The following is a 22,280-nucleotide window of genomic DNA, read 5'->3' as shown; positions in this document are numbered from 1 at the left end:
TTCCACTTTTTGACTCAACTTAAGAATAACTTTCTCTTGGAAGGATTTCCTGACCCCTGTCCACTCCTCACCACCCAGTTTGAATTTTCTTTCCCTTGTTCATGAGATAATTGAATGCTGTACTTTCCCACACATACTACACTAAATTGCAAGTTTATTTCATTGTCTTCAACCTAACTTTATTGCAACCTCCAAAGAAGCAGTGATTTTGTCTAACTTGCTCACCATTATTTCCCTGGTCTTTAGCATAGGACATATGTAACAAATTTTTGTTGTGTAAGTACATAATTGTGTAAACATTATTAAATATCTGTAATACTTTAGGTCATGAGATGAAATTCTATAAAGTTAATTACATACACGGAGCTATCAAGAAGATTGTAACTGAAATGGGAAGATAAAACTATACATACCAACCTTCATAAAAAGAAGAATTTTTTAAGAAAATGCCTACTTGTGTTGACTGACCTTTAAATTTAATGAAAGTTCAAGAATGGGACATGCAAATTAAGAGAGAGAAGGAGGTTGAAATCAGATTATTTTGTTCCTTGAAGTCAAGCCAAAGAGGTTGGGTTTGAATCAGCAAAAGTGTTCTTCAGGTACCATTAGAACTGTAACATATTGAAAAGAGAACAATTCGGACAATTAAACTTGATTGTTTTGGCAAAATAATATCCAACATCATTCCTAATCTCCCAAAATTGAATTGCTTATTTTTTCTTTTGACTGCAGAGCCTATTGTTGCTGACAGTCAACTGTAGATCTTGGAAAACAAAATTACCTCTCCTTGGAGGGATCCTCATATTATACTGGATTATGGCCAATCACATTCAATAATGCAGAAGATTTAAGGAGGCATTAAAGAAGTCATTAGATTTAGCCCCTCAGGAAGGGTAGCCATGTAACATCTATATTAACAGTTGTTGGTATAAGCCTAACTGTTCTCTGTTTGCTTTCAGCTTTAAAAGTTTTGATATTGACATAATATAGTTATTAAAGGCATTGTATAGCAATGATTTTTTTTTCTTGCATCCCTCAAAAGTGTTTTCATATAAATTGTCTTTCCCAAACTTGTTTATTTAACCCTATACACTCTTGAGCTTCAAGCTATATGTCTGTAAAATGAGAATAATGACAGTATGTGAATTTTAGGGTGGTTGTGAGAATGAAGTGAATTAAAATAGTGCCTCTCATTGTCATTTCTTTCCTTTTATTGAACAAAAAGAAAACTTCATTATTTCTAAAGCATACTGAGGATGAGGTGGCTCATGGCAGATCCAGTCTAGGGGATTCTGCCTTAGGTTTCTGATCACCCCAGGACCCAGCTGGCTGCCCTGAGGGCCACAGGGATTATCATCTTAGGAAAAATCTAAAATTCACTGGAGGCACACTTTTTGGGAAACCCTGAATGACTGCACCTAAAGCTCTTAAAACTATGTCTGATACATAACGAGTGCTCCAGCTATTATCAGAGCTTTACTCTAATCTTGTGACTTCAATTGCAGGGCACTTGAAGATCCCCATTTTGCAGAAGAGGATCCTGAGACTTGGGAAGATATGTGACATAGACAGAAGGTTATTTCTAGGACATGAATGATTCTGAGCAGGAATGAGACTCCCAGAGTATCCTCCTCCCACTGCTTATCCTAACCAAACCAAGACAAGCATATGAGAATTATATGGGGTGGGAATGGGGGTACCAAAGTTATACATAAGATTTTAATACACGGTCCCATTTGAGCATTACTGCTGCCATTTGGAGCTTCCAATGTCCCTTCTGCTTGCAGGCACTGTGTTATAAAATGTGGAGATGCAAAAGAAACTTGATCCTATAAGGATGCTTGCCAGTTACATTTATTCTTTGTACAGTGATGTGTTGAAAACTGTGGATAGTGATAAGTATATTAAGCACACATTCAAAGTGTTCGTGATAAAGTATACTTACATAATTTCAAGAAGTATTGCCTACAATTTGATTTTGCTATTGCATTTTCTTGCTTCCCGGAAGGAGGTATCCTTTAAAATTGATCCAATATTTTTCTGAATTCAGAGAGGAAGTACTAATTCTGTTACATCACAATCTTAAATTTCTTGAAATATAACTAAAGGTTATATTGAAAGTACCAAAAATCTAAGGTAATTTACTCCTAGGACAAAAAAAAGTGCTCCTGTGTATGTAGCAACACACACACACACACACACACACACACACACACACCCCAACACAAGAAAAATAGCATGGTGAATATTCAATAGATCATAAATTACCAAGATATTTAGCAAAAACAGGGGCACATACAAATTAATTATGATTTAGTCACCTGCATTTTATTATCCCTCCCCCATATACCCATAGCTTTAAAAAATTATGAATTGCTTAACAAAACTCTTAGCTCTTAATTTTCCAAAATTTTTTCATGATATGACATAAAAACAATGCAATTTTACAAAGGTATTAGTTGAATAACTTTTCTTTTTGTTGATTGTATGTACTTTTATATTTCCATTAAAATCATCTGAAATTACATCAGTAGTAAGTTGTCATTTGCTTAATGAAATTAGATTTTGCCAGTCAATTAAAAAAAATTGAAGGGAAAAAAAACAAATATCAGTAACTCAATGGATAAATGGAGAAACATGATAGATTAGGCTGATAGACACTTATTGCAACATGCCTATCTAAAACAATAACTTACCAAGATATTCTTTCCTTTTATCTTAAAAATTGCAACATTAGAAGAGAGCTGCAATATATTTTCCCTTTAATTAAAAGACTTTAAAATGGACAAATGCTCAAATATATCCTGTAATCTATTTAGAAGAGGGAAAGAATCAGGAGCTTGGAACATGGTATACTCCTGGGATCCTTTGTTGCATGGACATTTGTGATAACGGTTATTTAGTGATAAAGAGCAAGTCTTGATAGTAAATATGAATACACACTAAAGTGAATGGCAGAGTGATTACAATAAAATTAGGCTTCCCAAAGAGATAATCACATAATGCTCAGTTGCAGAAAACTTTTAACACTATAAGACAAGCACCTGGCATGTCCCAGATGTTCAGCAACTTCCCTTTAGAAGGAAAAAACAACCATGATTCAGTGGACCGTTATTAGACAGCATGATTTGAGTGTTTTTCCTTCTTGAGTGACTATTGATTAGAATAATGCAGAAATATATTCTACACAATTTAACTCATTTTACAAACTCTGTGTTCAAAATACGTGAAAAATTCTGTGTTAAGTATTGCAGGAAAGGTAGAGAGGAATGAGACATTATCTTGAAGCAAATTTTTTTTGGTTGAATTTGTAAAGTAACCAAGAAGCCTGTGTGTAAGTAATAGAGAAAGAGCAACTAATTCCTATTGTTGAGAAATTTAAATTAAACCATGTGCCCTGATTTATGTAACTCATTATAAGCAAGTGCTGATTTCATTTAAGTTCCTTATACAAAATGAAGTTTATGTAAACCTTAAATTCTCCAGGAATGATTAGTATTTAATTTGTAAGTTCTAATGACCTTATTAATGGTGTGATCCTTTGAATAAACTGCCTCCACACACATATTCCCTCCAACTTTGTTAGATAAGAAATATTAATAATATGGTAGTTTTGAAATTATTAACCAATTTATATTCTAAATGGTTCCGAAATAGTTTGAGTTGGATTTGGATTAACTATTAATTACTTTCCTAAGTATTCTAAATCTGGAATATTTTCCAAGTTTTAATCTGATAATCATATGCATCACCAATATTGTGTAAGTCATAATATATATTATTGGTTGGAAAATAATAAAATAGATGGATAATTCTCAATATCGTTCCACTAGTTTCCAAGTAGTGATTTCTTATTCAAATATCTGTGTAGGTAATAGACCATACTTTAAAGGAGTTTTTACATGATAATTCTTGAGCCCCCTCTCATCCATTTTTTTTTTCATTTTTATTGAGATTGTTCAGATACCATACAATTATCCAAAGATCCAAAGTGTACAATCACTTGCCCCTGGGTACCCTCATACAGCTGTGCATCCATCACACTTAATTTTTGTTCAATTTTTAGAAACTTTTCATTACTCCAGACAAGAAATAAAGTGAAAGATGAAAAAAGAAAAAAAGAAAAGGAAACTCTAAACCTCCCCTATCCCTAACCAACCCCCCTCAATTGTTGACTCCTAGTATTGATATACTACATTTGTTACTGTTTATGAAAAAATGCTGAAATACTACTAACTGTAGTATATAGTTTGCAATAGGTATATAGTTCTTCCCTATATGCCCCTCTATTATTAACTTCTAATTGTATTGTCATACATTTGTTCTGGTTCATGAAGTGATTTCTAGTATTTGTACAGTTGATCGTGGACATTGCCCACCATAGGATTCAGTTTTATACATTTCCATCTTTTGACCTCCAACTTTCCTTCTGGTGACATATATGACTCTGAGCTTCCCCTTTCCACCTCGTTCACACACCATTCGGTGCTGTTAGTTATTCTCACATCTTGCTACCAACACCCCTGTTCATTTCCAAACATTTAAGTTCATCCTAATTGAACATTCTGTTCATACTAAGCAAGAGCATCTACATTTCTTCCACAAGGCAGGAGGGAGAGTCAAAGAAGGTAGAGAGACAAAAGAAAGAGGAAACAAAAAACTAGGAAGCAGCAAAAGGAAAAATAACCTTAAATCAAAGTAGAATAAAGAATCAGACAATACCACCAATGTCAAGTATCTAACATGCCTCCCCTATCCGACCCTCTTATCTGCATTCACCTTGGTATATCACCTTTGTTACATTAAAGGAAGCATAATACAATGATTCTATTAGTTACAGTCTCTAGTTTATGCTGATTGCATCCCTCCCCCAATGCCTCCCCATTTTTAACACCTTGCAAGGTTGACATTTGCTTGTTCTCCCTCGTAAAAGAACATATTTGTACATTTTATCACAATTGTTGAATACTCTAGATTTCACCAAGTTACACAGTCCCAGTCGTTATCTTTCCTCCTTTCTTGTGGTGTCTCACATGCTCCCCATCTTCCTCTCTCAACCGTATTCATAGTTACCTTTGTTCAGTGTACTTACATTGTTGTGCTACCATCTCCCAAAATTGTGTTCCAAACCACGCACTCCTGTCTTCTATCACCCTGTAGTGCTCCCTTTAGTATTTCCTGTAGGGCAGGTGTCTTGTTCACAAAGTCTCTCATTGTCTGCTTGCCAGAAAATATTTTGAGCTCTCCCTCATATTTGAAGGACAGCTTTGCTGGATACAGGATTCTTGGTTGGTGGTTTTTCTCTTTCAGTATCTTAAATATATCACACCACTTCCTTCTTGCCTCCATGGTTTCTGCTGAGAGATCCACACTTAGTCTTATTAAGCTTCCTTTGTATGTAATGGATTGCTTTTCTCTTGCTGCTTTCAGGATTCTCTCTTTGTCTTTGACATTTGATAATCTGATTATTAAGTGTCTTGGTGTAGGACTATTCAGATCTCTTCTGTTTGGAATACGCTGCGCTTCTTGGATCTGTAATTTTATGTCTTTCATAAGAGATGGGAAATTTTCATTAATTATTTCCTCTATTATTGCTTCTGCCCCCTTTCCCTTCTCTTCTCCTTCTGGGACACCAATGATATGTACATTATTGTACTTTGTTTCATCCTTGAGTTCCCAGAGACGTTGCTCATATTTTTTCATTCTTTTCTCCATCTGCTCCTTTGCGTGTAGGCTTTCAGGTGTTTTGTTCTCCAGTTCCTGAGTGTTTTCTTCTGCCTCTTGAGATCTGCTGTTGTATGTTTCCATTGTGTCTTTCATCTCTTGTGTTGTGCCTTTCATTTCCATAGATTCTACAAGTAGGTTTTTTGAACTTTTGATTTCTGCCGTATACATGTCCAGTGCTTCCTTTACAGCCTCTATCTCTTTTGCAATATCTTCTCTAAACTTTTTGAATTGATTTTGCATTAGTTGTTTAAATTCCTGTATCTCAGTTGAAGTGTATGTTTGTTCCTTTGACTGGGCCATAACTTTGTTTTTCTTAGTGTAGGTTGTAATTTTCTATTGTCTAGGCATGGTTTCCTTGGTTATCCAAATCAGGTTTTCCCAGACCAGAACAGGCTCAGGTCCCAGAAGGAAGAAATATTCAGTATCCGGTTTCCCTGAGGTTGTGTCTTAGAAAATTGCTCCACCCTTTGATGCCTCGGGTCACTGTGCTTTTCTGCCCAGCAGGTGACGCCTGTTAGCCTATAATTCTTGACTGGTGTGAGGAGGTATGGCTGTGTTCCCCCAGGCTCTGGGGTCTGGTTCTGAATGGAAAGGGCCCCACCCCTTTCCTCCTAGAGAAGACAGACCCCTCAGGTGGAGGTCATTAGCATTTCAATGGTCTCACTCTCTGCTTGTGCTGTCTCCACCCTTCCCAGAGTCACAGCCCTGGAAACTGAAAATGACTGGGGCTTTCTCCACTGAGCCAAAAAAGAAACAGATAGTCCCCTTCAGACCCAGTCCAAGGCGACCCTCCGGCTCTCCCAGGTCAGTCGTCACCCAAAGCCTCTGTCTGTTTTTTGGGGCTGCGTACCTGTAGTGAGCAGTTCACACTCGCTACTTAAAACCCCAGTTGGAGCTCAGCTGAGCTGTATTCGCTTGCTGGGAGAGAGCTTCTCTCTGGCACCACACGGCTTTGCAGCTCGGGCTATGGGAGAGGGGGTCTCACGACCTGGTTCCGCAGGTTTTACTTACAGATTTTTTGCTGTGTTCTCGGGCATTCCTCCCAATTCAGGTTGGTGTATGATGAATGGATGGTCTCGTTTGTCCCCCCGCAGTTATTCTGGATTATTTACTAGTTGTTTCTGGTTTTTTGTAGTTGTTCCAGGGAAACTACTTAGCTTCTACTCCTCTCTATGCCGCCATCTTGCCTGAGTCCTCTCATCCATTTTTTATCACAAAATTCTGTAATTACACAACATGTAATTGTGTCATTTTAGTGAGATTTATATAATATGATGATTTTTTCAAAACTCATTGTTAGCCCTATATATCTGAGAGAGTATATATCTGTGTCTATATCTATATCTATATCTATGTCTATATCTGATTCTAAGTCTATAAAAACTCTCCAACTGCCTAAGATCATATCAGAGGAGAGGGAAACTAAAAATGTTTTGAGTAAGATGGGACCAAGAGAATGTCCAAAGGTAAATTATCTACAATGTCTTGCAAAATCATTTTCATGGCAAGAGGCCCAGAATACTGACTAGTTGAAAGTGTTCTGCTTGGGGAAATCAGAAGAGCACTATCTCTACTTGGGGTGGAGTGTTTGACAGCTGGTTCTGAGATCCCTGGTAAAATCTTTGACCAAGCCTTCAAGATAAAGCATACATGAACTGGACTCCTATGAGAAACACACAACAACCTGTTCAACTGCTTGTCTGCTCATGAGTCAATCTTCCAAACTCATTTTCACCATCTCTAGGAATCTCTTTTCATCAACACTAGGCAACCAAGGTCACTGATGACATCAAGTTTCTTTTGTAAATAGGAAGGCAATGAACACTTTCTAAAGGATCCTGGGGACTCTGTCGTAGTTTCTCCAACAATGAGCATTATATTTCCCATTCTAGCTTAGAACCATAGTCTGGTGGAAGCTCCAAATGTTTACCCTAAAGGAAGGGGATTCACAGTCTGTTTACAATGACAAATTGACAAGAGCCTGCATGTATGGAAATATGTTGATCAATATATGTGTAGACACATACAGCTTTTTTACACATGCTTTTTCTTCAATCAGGTCCATTCACACACTCATCTTTAATTTTAATCTCATTTCTGATTAATATTTATAGTACAAACATAGGTGACGTAGACACTTTTACACTCATAACTGCATCTTCATGTTTCCAGAAACTTAAAAACAGCAGTATTCAGAGAACTGATATCACTGGGGGCTCACCACATAGAAAAACATTTTCTCGTTTAAGAGATAAAAGTATCAGACATAACTACAAATGAGCTGAGAAAAACATTTCACAAGCTGGATTGCTTTTTCTATATATGTTGCCCTAAGGTTGCTTTAGTGAGCCAAGTCTATTACTTCCAAAACAATGTGGGGCATTGTTGCTTTTGTAAATGATTAACTAGCTTGGCTTCTTGTGTTTGAAAAGGTAAGATAATTAAAGTTTTGGATATTAAAGGTATCACCCTTTGACACCAAAAGGTAACAAAGGAAAGGTTACACAAAATGTCTATGCACGTAGACAAATCCAGTGCTATGTTACCATTCTTTGTATTTAAAAATGTCAAATTTTCAGCCGTTATTTGTCAACTGATACTGACTGCAAAATCATAAAGGTACATCTGAAGTCTGTAGAAAAAGCCATGCAGGAAAAAGATCAGTCTTATGTAAATTTTAATTACTATTCTGACTTTGGGGCAGTAAAATCTTTTCCCAGACACTGTGGCAGATTCATTGAGGTGGATTCATTGTATTTGTGGGCTGGAGAGGAGCAGTGTTATTTGGGTGAGCTATTGAGGAGATATTTGTGACGGGACAGATATCTGGCACTTGGGCAGTGTTGGGTAAGCTCATGTTTTGTTTATGAAACAGGCTTTCTGAAAAAAAGAATTGTCTTAACAAAGCCTAAAATCATACTTCTCCTTAAGTTGTACATGGTTTTTATATTAGCCTAAGTAATTTTCCTCTTTTCTCTTTATTGCAAAAGTAATTCTAATAGACACACTCTATGCACTAACCCCCCTTTCTGCAGCTCTGTTTACTCACTTATAGTGTGCAGCAGTGTGGATTTTTTTAAAGGTCAGTTCTCAGGAAGATAAGGAGTGTTGAGATTCACATACATTTTCAGTACCTGAAACATCTGTTCTTCCCTTTCATTTCTGAAATTCAAACTAGACCCGGGGCCTTGTTTCTATGGATGCAGCAGTTGTTGTCAAAGTTATTTCGACTACAAACAGACTTTTCAATTCTCATGCTTTTGTGCAAGCTTCATAGTTTTAAGCCTTATCTTGGGCTTTTCTTCCTCTTTACTTTGATCTTATGCCAGAAAAATCTTAAAAGGCAAAGCGAATGTGTGGTGTTTGCTCATTTTTAACTTTTCAGTTCTGAGACAGACATATCAGAAGCATCAGAAACCTTTACCCTGGTACAAGTGACATTCACTGGCTGCTGAGACACACATAGCATGGGCTTATTTGGCATGGGCTACACACACACACACACACACATATTTCCATATGACTGTGTGTGTATTTCTGACATGTTTACATTTTCACTGGTAAAAACTAAAAAGTTGGAAGATAATGTGGAGGTGGGGCAAGATATATTTTGCAACTTAGAAAATAATTTTAAAAGGCAAGAGTTAGGAGTTTTAGCTTGTGCTAATCTTTGAAGGAGGTAAATGTTACCCATTGTGTCAAAGGTCTAAGCTTACTATAGAAGCAGGCAAAACATATATCATATAAAGGAATTCTTGTGTAATTTATTTTGGGCAGTGTTTTAAAATTATCACCGAGGGTGTCACGGGAATAACAAAGGGGTAACTAGTTGGACATAACATTTCCCATTTAACCAGGGAAACGTCGCCCGGAAATGGGATAAATCAGAGGTAGCTTTGGATTTCCAAATGAGAAAAATTTGTAAATTAAGACTTAAATGGGTTTAGTGCCCCCAGTTGTTCTGAGTAATGTGCTGAAGATGGAGCTCTGAGTTTGGCAAAGAAATAAAAGGATGGGGGGAGGCGGTGCTGGGCAGCTAAGGTTATCCTATTTCCCAGGCTTTCCTGTGACTTGCCCAGCCAAAGAGCAGGCTGCCACCTAATGCTGCTCCACAGAGGGGAAGGCATAAGACATAGGAACCCGAGCGTCTTCTTGGCCTCACATTTACTAAATCCTCACTGGGGCATCAGTTCAATTCTGGCCTTCATCCCTTTAGAGTTCTTATTCAGAGAAGACTAAAAAAAAAAAAAAAGAAAGAGATTGACGGTGTATAAAATATTATCTCTTAAGGAAGAAGCAAAGTAAGAGGATGTTTTGGTTTCAAGAAGAATAGTATGAATTGAATTATTTCTACAGAGAAATGTGGGCAGCTATTCTTAGGTACATGACAAACCAAAATGGTTTTAAACTGCAGAACAAGAGCTATGAAGATCTAACCGCAAGGATAAACACAGACACAAACAAAGCTTTGGAGTGACTCCCCTGAAGAGGAGATAATGTGATATCCATTTATTTGAATGGGTTAGTTGCTGACCCTTTAAGGCTTTTTACAATTGTTTCTGTATTACAGCTGGGAACTAATTTCTGGAGAATTGTTGTTAGTTTTCTTTCTTAGAGTTAAGACGATCTGCTCACCACCTGTTCAATGGTCCAAATCGTTATTTTAAAACCCAAAAAGAAAAGTAGCCATTTTCTGGTTGTGAAAAATGCAAAATGTTGCAATGTTTTCTTCCTTCCTTGTTGCTTGTGAAAATTGTTGTTGTATGTGAATTGTGAGACCTGCTTTGGGTCATGAATTTTGTTTCACTAGTTTTGAGATTTTCAGGGAAAGCGTTGTCTGCGACCAAAACCACAGCCTTTTAGGCAAATCCGGGACTGGGAGTGAGTGATGGCAATTTGCTTATATCAGTACTGAAGAAGTACTCAAAAATCAGATTCCTCAGTTTTACGTGTGAAGGAAACAGGAGCTGGAGATATTGAAGTGAATGCTCTATTGTTGCAGAGTTATTTAGGGGCAGAAGGGTGACAAGCATCCTGTAACTGAAATCCAAAGCCCTGACTTTTGTAATATCCCACAGTTCCTCTCTAAGGACAATGCATGATGATCAGAGGCACATGTTTGTTTATGCTGAATAAAATCATCAACAGGTGCTTCCAATGATTAAAGGACAAGAACTATCCTTAAATTTTCGTGGTGAGAGAGCAGGTGAATTTTTAGATATGGAGAAGAAAATGTTTGCCTTTATTTTCAAAAAGCATTCCTCTAATCTTATCCTGTGAGGAATAGAGGGGAGAGTGGCTAGGCACATTTACAACACCTGAGGCTATCTTAAGAATGTCATTGCAATGGATCTACCTTGAAATGCCTTACAATTTCTGTTCATCCTCTTCACAAATGTCATGTGCATTTATTCTATTGTTTGAGAATATCCAAATTCTCCTACAGAAGACACTAAAACAAATGAGCTGGATGAAACTCATATGATGTGTTAAGTGTAAATAAGTAGAAAGAAGAGCATGTATTAAACAAATAAAATAGACAAATAGGTAATTAATGTTCATGAGTCACTAATTCTACATGAGTTACCTGGGCACTAAATATTCATAGAAACTAAATATACAGAAGACACTAAATATTCAAGATATACTCATATGCATGAGCTTTAATTTGGCCAGCCATTGGTGATGCTGCTCTGGTCCCATGTGCCTTCTGCCCAAGGGACAAATAAAATCCATGGCTGTTCAGCAGGTTAACTGGCAAACTACAGCATGGGCCAGGTGTGGTTGTTTCTGATTCTCTCCAGTAGAGCAAGTGTGTGTCATTGACCCTGGACACCTCCTATCTGTGGGCACCTTTGCTCAAATATTAACTCTAGTTCTTGTAACCTCACCATTAGGGGGAAGGCTGTCATGGCAGAGAGAAGGACAGCACATAGAAACATTGTGTACCCAGGATTCAAGTAGCACACTTGCACCTTATCCTAACTGTTACCTTTCCTCATCTCTTTCCCCTTGCTTCTGACTATGTTTTAAATTCATCTAATAAACTATGTAAGCCAAGAATTTTTAATTTGGTCTATGAGCCATTCTGTTCTTTCACCTCTTATCAACTCCCTATTGCTGCTATAACAAACTACCATAAACTCAGTGGCTTAAAACAACACAGATTCATTATCTCAGCATTCTGGAGGTCAGCAGCCCAAATTGCTCTCAGTAGTGTAAATTCAAGGTGTCAGCAGGGCTGCATTCCTTTCTGGAGGCTCTAGGGGAGATTCTGTTAACTTGCCTTTGCTAGCTTCTAGAGCCCACCTAAATTCCTTGGCTCGTGGCCCTGTTCCATCTTCTTAGTCCTCAATAGTAGTTTGAGTCTTTCTCACAATACCGTCTCCTGGGTTCTGACTCTTCTGCCTCCTTCCTCCCCAGATAAGGATGCTTGTGATTACATTGGGCCCACTTGGATAATCCAGGACAATCTCTTTATCTTAAAGTCAGCTGATTAGCAAAGTTAATTCTATCTGCAACCTTGATTACTCCTTGCCATGCAATATAACATAGTCACAGGTTCTGGGACATAAGACATGGACTTTTTAGAGAGGTCATTATTCTGCCTACCACAGATAGCTCCCCTGGTAGTGTACTGGATGCTACAGTTGAATCCAAGTAATTTTCCACGTGAGTTCTAGACTCATTCAGTTAACAATCTTTCATTCATTTCATGTTGAATTACTCCCATGCAGTGTTGACCTTAGGAATCCCCCTCCCAAAGCCTTCACACAAAAACCAGAAAGTTTATAGCTTTATCCAACCCTTTTCTTGATACTACAAGGCATCACAGGGCTACAGGTAAAACCTAAATCCCCATATACATTGGAGTTACTCACAACTAGGGTGACCAACTGTTCTCAACTGCCTGGAACTTTGAGTGCTAAAACCAGAGACAGTCCTGACAAATCAGGGTACCAAAGCCTCTTTTTCTGACTCTCCTGCCCATCCACTCAGTAGCTCCCATCAGCCACTGGAATTACAGGTAATTTTGCTGTGCTGGTCAGAATCCTGGGCAAGGAATCAAAAAGCCTTTGCTCTGAGGCTTAACTCTCTATGGGCTTAAAAGCATATCACCTTATCTTTCTGTTCCTAAATTTCTTCAACTTCAGAAGAAAGTGTTTGGACCAGCATATCACAAAGTTTTCTTTCAATTCTAAAAGGTTATGATTTTTTGGGGTCTATTTTTGGTGAAATTATTGCTAAATCACTGAAAGTAGTTTACTGAAAAAAGTTCAGTGCTAAGGCTATTGTCCTCTTACCAGATCTCCTGACTAGCCATGCACAGAGCTCTTTAAGGCTCTCCCTGGTTTTGGCTATTTAATAGAAAGTACTTTGACTCTTTTTGGAGTCTTCCCAGATCCAAGCAAATATTTGAAGTTCGGGGCATTTAATGCTTTTAAATAAAGTGAGCAAGCATATAATTAGGCCAGAGCTTCTCTCGTGACCCAAGGCAAAGCTTATTCCAAAATGTTCCAGCATTCTGTAACTAATTATGGCATGTTTGGAACAACATGGTTGTTTCATAAATACTTTTCTTTTTATACTACCACACATGGAACTATGAATTGCTGATTCAATAAAATAGAAAGCAGATCTCTCAAAAAAGAGCAAAAAAGATGATGAAATGGAATACTTTAACTGTACATGGGGTTTGTAAAATATAATTAATCGTGAAAATCTGCACAGTGTAAAGTTAGGACATATTGGATTTGGGTTGCAGGTGAGAAAGAAAATGTTTAAATTCTGTTGAAGGGAATCCTACTATATCATTTGGGAGCACACATCCTTCAGGGAAGGGAGTTAAAGGAATGGAACAAAACTTTATGGCTCCTTGTGGTTGTTCAGAAGAATGACTCTTTGCTATGTGACTGTTTTAATTCCTGCCAGCTGAATGCACTGCCAATATTTTGTCTACCCCCTGCTCCCATCCCAGGCATCCCAAGCAGCCCCCTGAGGAGATACAGAAGTCTTCTCTCTTTGTGAACCTCCCATTATCACCTCATTTGAGTATCTATGACAAGGAATCCAACAAGGGTACTCTCAGGAAACACTCAATTCATACAGTTAGTATCTGCCCTGCTTCCACTGGCCTATACTGTTGCTTATATGACAAAGTCTCTGATCCTACCCTATGGAAAGGTTTGTACATCATGTATGTTTTGTTACCCATTTCCCCTACACAATAACAATAGAAGAATAAGGGAAACAAAGATAAGTAGATTCAAAAAGCACCCGTGAGTTCGAATTTTAAGAAGGGACTCAATATTCTAGCCTTATTAGACCATCTCTCTGGTCTATAGTGGGGAGAGTTTGGAAAATGTAATTTTTCTATCAGTTTTTCATCTGTTGCTCATTCTTCTCCTATGGGCTTGAGTAATTATTGCAGTGATTTTTTTTTTTTTTTTTTTTAAACTAGGCCTTCCTTTTCTAATGTCTCTTGCTTAGGGTGACAACAGGTGGGAAAATGGACTTTATAACTTAGGAGAAAATCATTATATCAAAAAGCATGGAAAGATATTGCCGGTAAGACTGGGGCCACCACAACAAACTGCATTATAAGAGAGACACAGCAGCAAGCCCTCCTGATCATAGATGATACTTATCAGGAAGCTTAAGGAGCAGCTCTGGATTTTGTGTATTCGTCTTGAACATGTGAGACCAGGATGAATTTCACTGATGGGTGGCTGATTTAAAACCTCACGAATACTGAGAGTCTCTTACATATTTCGTATCTGTTGGGTTAGCATTCACAGGCTCCACTTGATCTATGTTTGACATGTTCTACTATGTGACTCTTCTTTGCTTAAATTGTTTTGAGTTTCATCCATCCAATTTGATTTGTCTTCCATAGCAGAATTGAATATTCTTAAGAATATAGCAAATATACATTACAATTCATCTAGTAAATATGTAGAAAGTGTATGGTTTTTTTACTGTAATGTAAATGTATGGAGCTCATGCTCTGTCTTTATTTATTAATGTTCTTATTTTCCAAGTATTTCTTGTGATTATGATCAAATATTAGTTGGATTAAATGGATAGTTATATTATTATTACACAAAAGGGTTGGCAATTAAAAATGAATACATTATCTTAATATCATTTGATTGGGCTTAATGGAATAATGTAGTCAACATCTGATTCAACACATTTTTTGAGAGCTTAAAATAGCAATCTAGTGATAAAGAAAGGCAGTAAATGGTAAACAAAGACATATATAATGACAAATGGGGTACATATTCTGAGTGAAGTGAAAAACATACAGTTATAGAAAAGTGTATTGGTTGGGGAAAGAGGAGGTGAAGAGAGACTTCAGAGAAGGCATTCTGAGAGGGTAATATTTGGCCTGGAAAGAGGTATCAGCCACCAAAACAAAACATTAAAAGAACATTTTAATTTTAAATTTAAGCATCTGGGCACATAAATATTTAAGCCTGTGTGGTCTAATACCTGCCATGACTAAAGAAGATGCAGAATATTTGCATCTCATGTTCTCCTATAACATTCACTAACACAAATATAATTTGGAATTTCTCTAGGGAGAGTTCAGATTTAGACTTGGTGTCAGACAAGTTGCCTTCTCAATCAGATAACTACCTTCAAATCTGGAGTTTGCCTATTAAATATCCTCTGAATAGGTAAACCACGTGAGAACTTTTTGCTGGTAATGTTGCCAGGGAAACAAGACTTCTCTTTTAAAAACATGTTTGCAGTGGATAGAATTGCTCACTCTGTGACTGCAGTGCTTAGTTACTACGGATGGAAAAGAAACAATCATCCTCTTTCCACATAGAGTATGAGATATAGCATATTTTATTCAGAGATTAAAAAAAGGCATAATAAAACAAAACAGACAAACAAAAAGATGCCAAACTATGCCTTATTTTGGGCCATCCCCAGGCAAAATTCAGATGAGAAATGAAGACGTTTAGTTCAGAAGACTTTAGTTAACAAATTAATTACAATTTTCTGCAAATTTCCCATCATGAGCAAATAACGCTGTGTAGTAAAGAATTTTGCTTCACCCAAAGAGAGATCTGGCCTTTGCCCTTGGCTTCTGGGAGAAAAACTATATCATACCTGATTGAGATGTTTTTGCTTATGGCAGGAGCTGGCCTTACCCAACCAAACTTGTGATTTAGGGTTGGGGCTTTGGGTCATCTGGTTATCAGTTGACCTGGGAAATAATCAATCAATTAATCATGCTTACGTAATGAAGCCCCAGTAAGCCTCTGGACACTGAAACTTGGGTGCACTTCCCAGGTTGGCAATGTGCCACACGTTTTGCCATAGTTACCGGGAAGGTAATGTGTTCTGAGGACCACAGAAGCGTCACGCTTGGAACCCTCCCAGAGTCAGACCTATGTGTTTCTACCTTTGCTTGATTTTAGTTTATATTCCTTTCCTTGACACAAACTCTACCCATGAGTATCACAGCTTTCAGTGAGTTCGGTGAATACTTCTACTGAATTATCAGTCCTGAGGGAGGTTTTGGGGAACCCTTGAACTTGCAGTTGGCGTCAGAAATCTTGGACAGAATTGGCAGTCTCAGGATTGTGCCCTCAGATCTCACAGTTTGCTAACTCTGGGTATCAGTGGCATCATATTTTGTTCTTATTCAGTTACCTCATCTGGTAAAATTTATTTTTCTGAGTAAAAGCCTTTATACCAGTAAAATCTGGAAGGATAAGGATGATAATATTGCCCTTTATCCTAATTACTCTAACTTCTATTTAACTTTATCAAAATGAACTATATAATTTTGAACAGCAAATTGAACTCTATCTGTGGAAGTAAATTTCTGACAGGTTACCTGAAGACTGGATCCTTGTTGATATTTGACTGTGGGAAGTCATTTAAAGGTGGGGCAGCAACAAAGCTCAGCCACATAGTTTTGCAAAACCCCTGAACTAAGAAACTTACCATTTTGGGGAGAGGGAAACCACATAGAATTATTAAAGAATTTTATGATACATCTTTATATGCTCATATGTTACATGGAAAGAGTTGCCAGACTTTTTGACAATGAACCATAGTCAGTGGTCTCATGTTGTTTCCTTGGCTACTAATTGTAGTTGAACTTTCTATTTTGTTCAGAAGTGTTCAAAGGAATCTAAAACTGATATCTACAGATTAAATTCTATTGCAAAGATCTGTCAATAAAATTTAAATGTACTGAGGACTAGTATAGGACTAACACTTATCATTGTGACGGGAGATACAAAGAGATGATCACAATGACCCTGGATGGACTAAAAAGAACAGACTTAAAAATAAGAAACTCCTTTTTTAGGAGGATGTGTCTAAAATGCCAAAGACCTCAAAGTCTGACATTCTTCAGTCTCAAATACCCAAATTCTCCCACAGAATCCAAATTTTCCTCACTGATAGGAACAGGGGTAATAAATAATAACTATTTTGAGGTTCTCAGGTGAGGAAAAGGGAGTTAGATGAATGCTATGACTGACGAGTGTTGGGAACATCTAGCTTTAGGGGTGGACCACTGAATTAGAGCTCTAAAATCACATAGAGGGAAAATTTATGGCGGCTATTTTGGCCAGACTATATAAACTGAGGATACTTTGAGTCGGGTCCCATATTATGAACTACTCATGGCTCTATCATGAAACTACCATTGATGTAAAAAATAAATAAATTGTTGTCTCCCCAAATGAGAAAGCTAGGGTGATTAATTTCCAACATCCTTACCTTAAGAGTGGTAACTTACTGATATTTGACAGTGGGAATTCATTTAAATACAGGCAGCAGCAAAACTCAGCCATGGAGTTTTCCAATAGCTCTGTGTCAAGGGTCTTACATTTTGAGGAAAGAGACAGCATATAAAATTATTACAGCATAATCCAAAACTATATGATAACATATCAACTTTAATATAATTGAATCAAAATATGTTCTCCAGAATAAAAATCAACATTTTTATTATTTGGTGGCTGTTCCAAATGCCTTGTTTTTCAAACTAATATCTAGTTACATTGAATATCTGTTGGAATATATATGAACTTACTATAAATTATTTTTTAAATAAATAGAGATTTTCAGTTCTGAAACTCTTTTTTCTGTAACTTGAATATTGGTTGGATAACCCCAAATTATGGGATCTGGCTTATCATGGCAATCCCATAACCACCCCTTCCCTCGACAAAGAATGCATCCTCTACAGCATTCAGAGAAAAGAGGATCTCTCTACCTCTTGGCCTTGTTGCAATCTTCCCACCCAGTACCGGGATCCTTGTGGTCACTCTCCTATCCACCTCGCTTTCTCTGCTACTGGCTCTGCATAGAAGAACAAAATTAACATTGTCCCTTCAACAGTACTTTTGCCACCACACCAACTTCTAACACTGGATTTTAATGGGCAGCATAGTTTATGGAAATTTTAGGCATGGCCATAGGGACTGTGGGAGAGAGGTGGATCTGGAAGCTAGATGTTTTCATGAGTCTGTGGGAAAAAAGAAGCTCAGTCTCTCATCAGGTTTTCCTATTGAGAACACCTCAGTTTAGGACTTTATTTTTCTTTCTTGAAAATGTCCTAAGAGAGCCTCTTTGCCTTTCTTCCTAGTGCAAATATATATTTCTTGAGGAATATCCTACCCACTAACTATCCTCTTCTCCTAGGACTTTCACCACCCCCTCTTCCACCAGGACCTTATTCTCTGACAGTCCGTTTGTAATATCTGAGTTGTACTATCTGGAATAACACCATGTTTGGTTCCACAGAGTTGGTAGGGATTTTGAGGACAAGAGGGGGGAGTTGGAAGAATTGTTTTACAGAAGTACTATTTTAGAACAGGTTTCAGGGCTCCTATCCCTCCCACGTCTGCTCTAAGTTTGACATAAACAGGAGCCTCCTAATTTTACATGTTGTCTGGTATTCTCTTTTGCTGGTAGAATGCTCTTGAACAGACACACTCATATACACTCAGACACATACATTCCCAAGGAAAAACTATATACCTCAAAGATAAAACTGTACAAATCAGTTTAAGATAAAATTATTATGTTCATTTTGGTCAGGGGAAAGTTTTGGAAATTATATTGCATTTAGGAAGATGGCCTTTTACATTATTATGCAATGTTTTTTGTCCTCTTTTGTTTCTTTTGTCTCCAGACTCTGCCTATGGGGCTTAATTTAACATAAGGCACAGGCAAATTAATTTCAGAACAAACAAAATAGCAGCTTTACTTACTTTACCCTAAATTTTATGTGGAGACATTCCAATTATATTGTGAATGCTGATTGGGAGCAAAAATTGCTTATTCCTGAGGGCTGGTGACACCCCTTACCATCAGAGAGACAGCAGGCCTCTTTCAGGGCTCCAGGGCCTGTATTTATAAGACCTAAAAACATTTTAGCTCACTTTTATTGACTCTGCTCCCTCTCTGAGGCTTCCTCAGGAATTTGTGAAAACATATGGGCTCATTCCGCAACTACAGTTTGGTGTCTATAACCAGATTTTTGGCTGACTTGGATGCCTTGGCATAATGTATATAAAGTCATTTGGAGGTCTTTCAACTGATATCCATCAAGAAAGTCTCAAACTGGAAAATTCTCCAGAGCCATAAATTATTTCACACATTATTTGCGGCACCTCTGGATTCCTTTTGGTCTATTTCTATACCTTACGCCAAGATCACACAACCTTGAATTTGCCTGTGGCTACAAGTAGGTCTCATGTAAATTTATATCTACATTACAATGGTTCTGGTCTCCATCAGTCTGCAAGCAGGAATTTTCCTCCTTCAGGATATATCCCAGTTATATCAGGAAGTCTTCAAAGATATGTACTATTGAGTCTTTATGTCAGATGTAATTATTACACAAATATCTGCCAAGTCTATCTTTCCAAATCTGGCTACTCCTTCTAAGTGAGCTCAGCCACCTGCAAAGCTGTTAGTAGAAAACTTACATCTTTGTTTATACCAGGAGATGCTAACTCCTGCTAACCCCCAGTCCCCAAGTAGAAAGGAGTTTCTGGGATCTGTACAATGGAGGGAGACTGTCCTATTTTGTCACATGTGGTGTGATCCCTCAAAGATGCCTTCGTGGAAACAGCTCCCTCAGTATCTGGTTTTCTCCCAGAATTTTGTGGTCTTTTATAAATATATTTCTATTTGTTTCTGGAATTAGTCTCTCTGTTTCTAATGACTGACAGGAGTAGACACCTCGTCATCAGCTTCATTACTATTCCCTTCCTTTTTTCTCTTTTGCATCCAACAACAAAACTATCCTTTCTCTTGAATTTGAAAAATAAAAGTGCCTATACATTTTAGTAGATATAAAGCATTGGTATGAGGTGTGGGTGTGTGTATGTTTGTGTGCATTCTCAAGTCAGAGTATCAGCATTCACAATATAATTGGAATGTCTCCACATAAAATTTAGGGTAAAGTAAGGAAGACTGCTAGTTTGTTTGTTCTGAAATTAATTTGCCTGTGCCTGTACAGATACCCTAGCAGAATCTGTGTACCTCAGCACAATCAGTTGAACTTTAACCATCATCCCAGAGATGTGTGTGTAGTAGTGTAGCCTAAGTCCTGGCTGTAAACCAAGGTCATATTATGGTTCAAACTGCTTTGTGTCTTTCTTTTTCTTGCCCATTTCCCTTTAATTCTTTTCCCTCTGCTTCCAGCTTGCAGGCATTGGTAAGTTCTCCCGTTCCTCCTTCCCTTATTTGCATTTGCTGGTATTTCTTACTATTATATTCTCTGTCCCCCTCTCTAGAGTGTTCTGGATGGCTCAGGGTGGGTCATTCTCTTTAATACATGGTCGTTTGTTCTGTTTTTCTCTTTAGTCTTCCTGCGATGTCTGAACTGGCAAGAAATCTGCTCCCAGGAGTATGGTCCAGAATGACTGTCATGTTGCCTATGGAAGGCAATTCCATGGAAAGTCCACTCTGGTGTCTTGTACTTTTGAGCTCTGGTGAGGGTACAGGTAGCTCTCTTGAGCTCTCATGTTTCATTGCCTGAACACAGGCAGGACATGGGCCCTACCCTGGCACAAAAATAAGTTATTGCTATATTAGATAAGGAGGTTTTGTGTCTGTGTTTTCATGACTGTAAGCTTTTATAAACAGACTGGCATTTAAAGACAATCAGTTTTTTAAATATATATAGAATGGATCAAACATCAAATGCAGCTAAAATGTTCTGGAAAGAATATAGAATTTACCAAATAGCAGAAATGTCTATTTATATTTTTCTTCCTTAGACTTCTCAAAAGTTATAAAAGTGTGCCTCCTTGCCCAAACCTATTAGTTAATATCAGGCAAAAGAATTTCATTCATTTTATTCATGTCCCTCAATTATGGAATTAATCCTTTAAGTACATATAAACTAAGTCTGAAATCAAGGGATTAAAGGATCAGCTCTGATAGTTCTACATATAAATATAATATAAACTCATAAATAAAATGTATAACATCCAAATATTACTAATACAAACCAAAATTTAGTTGACACAAAGGAGTATGGGGTAGATAAATAGCTATGTAGCTCTCATAAATTGTGTCTAAACATCTTATTGGGAATAAGAAAGGAAGACGCATAGATGAGAAAAATTAAAAGATTTTGCCAGGATCATTTAAATAAATACAAAGGAAAAAAAGAGAAAATAAAATGTCAGAACAGGCAACCACACTGTGGTGGTTTGAAGCCTTATGTACCCCAGAAAAACATGTTCTTAAATTTAATCCATTCTTATGGGTGTGGACCCATTGTAAGTGTGATCTTTTGATGAGGCTATTTCAGTTAAAGAGTGATCCACCTCATTCAGGATGGGTCTTCATCCTCTTACTAAAGTCCTTTATAAACAGAATGAATACAGAGAGAGAAAGAGAAAGCCAAGAGAGCAAGAAGCTGAAAGCAACGAAGCCTGGAAGAGAAAGGAGAGACCAGTAGACACCGCTGGTGCCTTGTCATGTGGCAGAAGAGCCGAAGGTCACCAGCAGCTAGTCTTTGGGGAGAAAGCATCACCTTGGCAATGCCTTGATTTGGACATTCTCACTGCCTCAAACTGTAAGCTAATAAACTCCCATTGTTTAAAGCCAACCCATTTTGTGGTATCTGCTTTGAGCAGCCTAGGAAACTAAAACACACACAATTGGGGCAATGTTATGGTCATGAGTCATGCTACAGACTCTGGTAAACACAACAGTGTGGGTGCGGTGGGTGGTAGAATTTAGTCTGAAGAAGAGTGGCTCAGGGAGAGGGAGTCAAGAGCTGAATCATCTAGTCAGAAAGATATTTACATAGGGCCAGCCAAATACAAATAAAAATGCTTTGTAAATCTACTCTCTACAATGAAACAAATAATATGAAAGAGAAATTTTTATCGAAACTGTTAGTGAAAGAAATATTGAAAAGTTTCTAGCCAGAAAAAGATGATTATTGCCAACTAAAGATATGATAAATGATAAATTTTTATTTAAAGGGGTATTTTAATTTAATTTAATTATTGGTGTATTTTTAATTTGCTAAGATAGTTTGCACA

At 37.4% G+C, this 22,280-nt stretch overlaps 1 long non-coding RNA gene across 1 annotated transcript; it reads left to right on the top strand.

The window, feature by feature from the left end:
- Positions 1–20,390: 20,390 nt before the first annotated feature.
- On the top strand, positions 20,391–21,829 carry LOC119527559. The gene is made up of 3 exons (XR_005215436.1): positions 20,391–20,434; positions 20,584–20,711; positions 21,604–21,829. It is a non-coding gene; the product is annotated as an uncharacterized LOC119527559 (long non-coding RNA).
- The last annotated feature ends 451 nt before the right edge of the window (positions 21,830–22,280 follow it).

The sequence above is a fragment of the Choloepus didactylus genome, chromosome 1, assembly GCF_015220235.1.
Source record: "Choloepus didactylus isolate mChoDid1 chromosome 1, mChoDid1.pri, whole genome shotgun sequence".
Lineage (NCBI taxonomy): Eukaryota > Metazoa > Chordata > Mammalia > Pilosa > Megalonychidae > Choloepus > Choloepus didactylus.
Note: the sequence above shows the minus strand (reverse complement) of the source record. Positions and strands in the feature narration are given on the sequence as shown.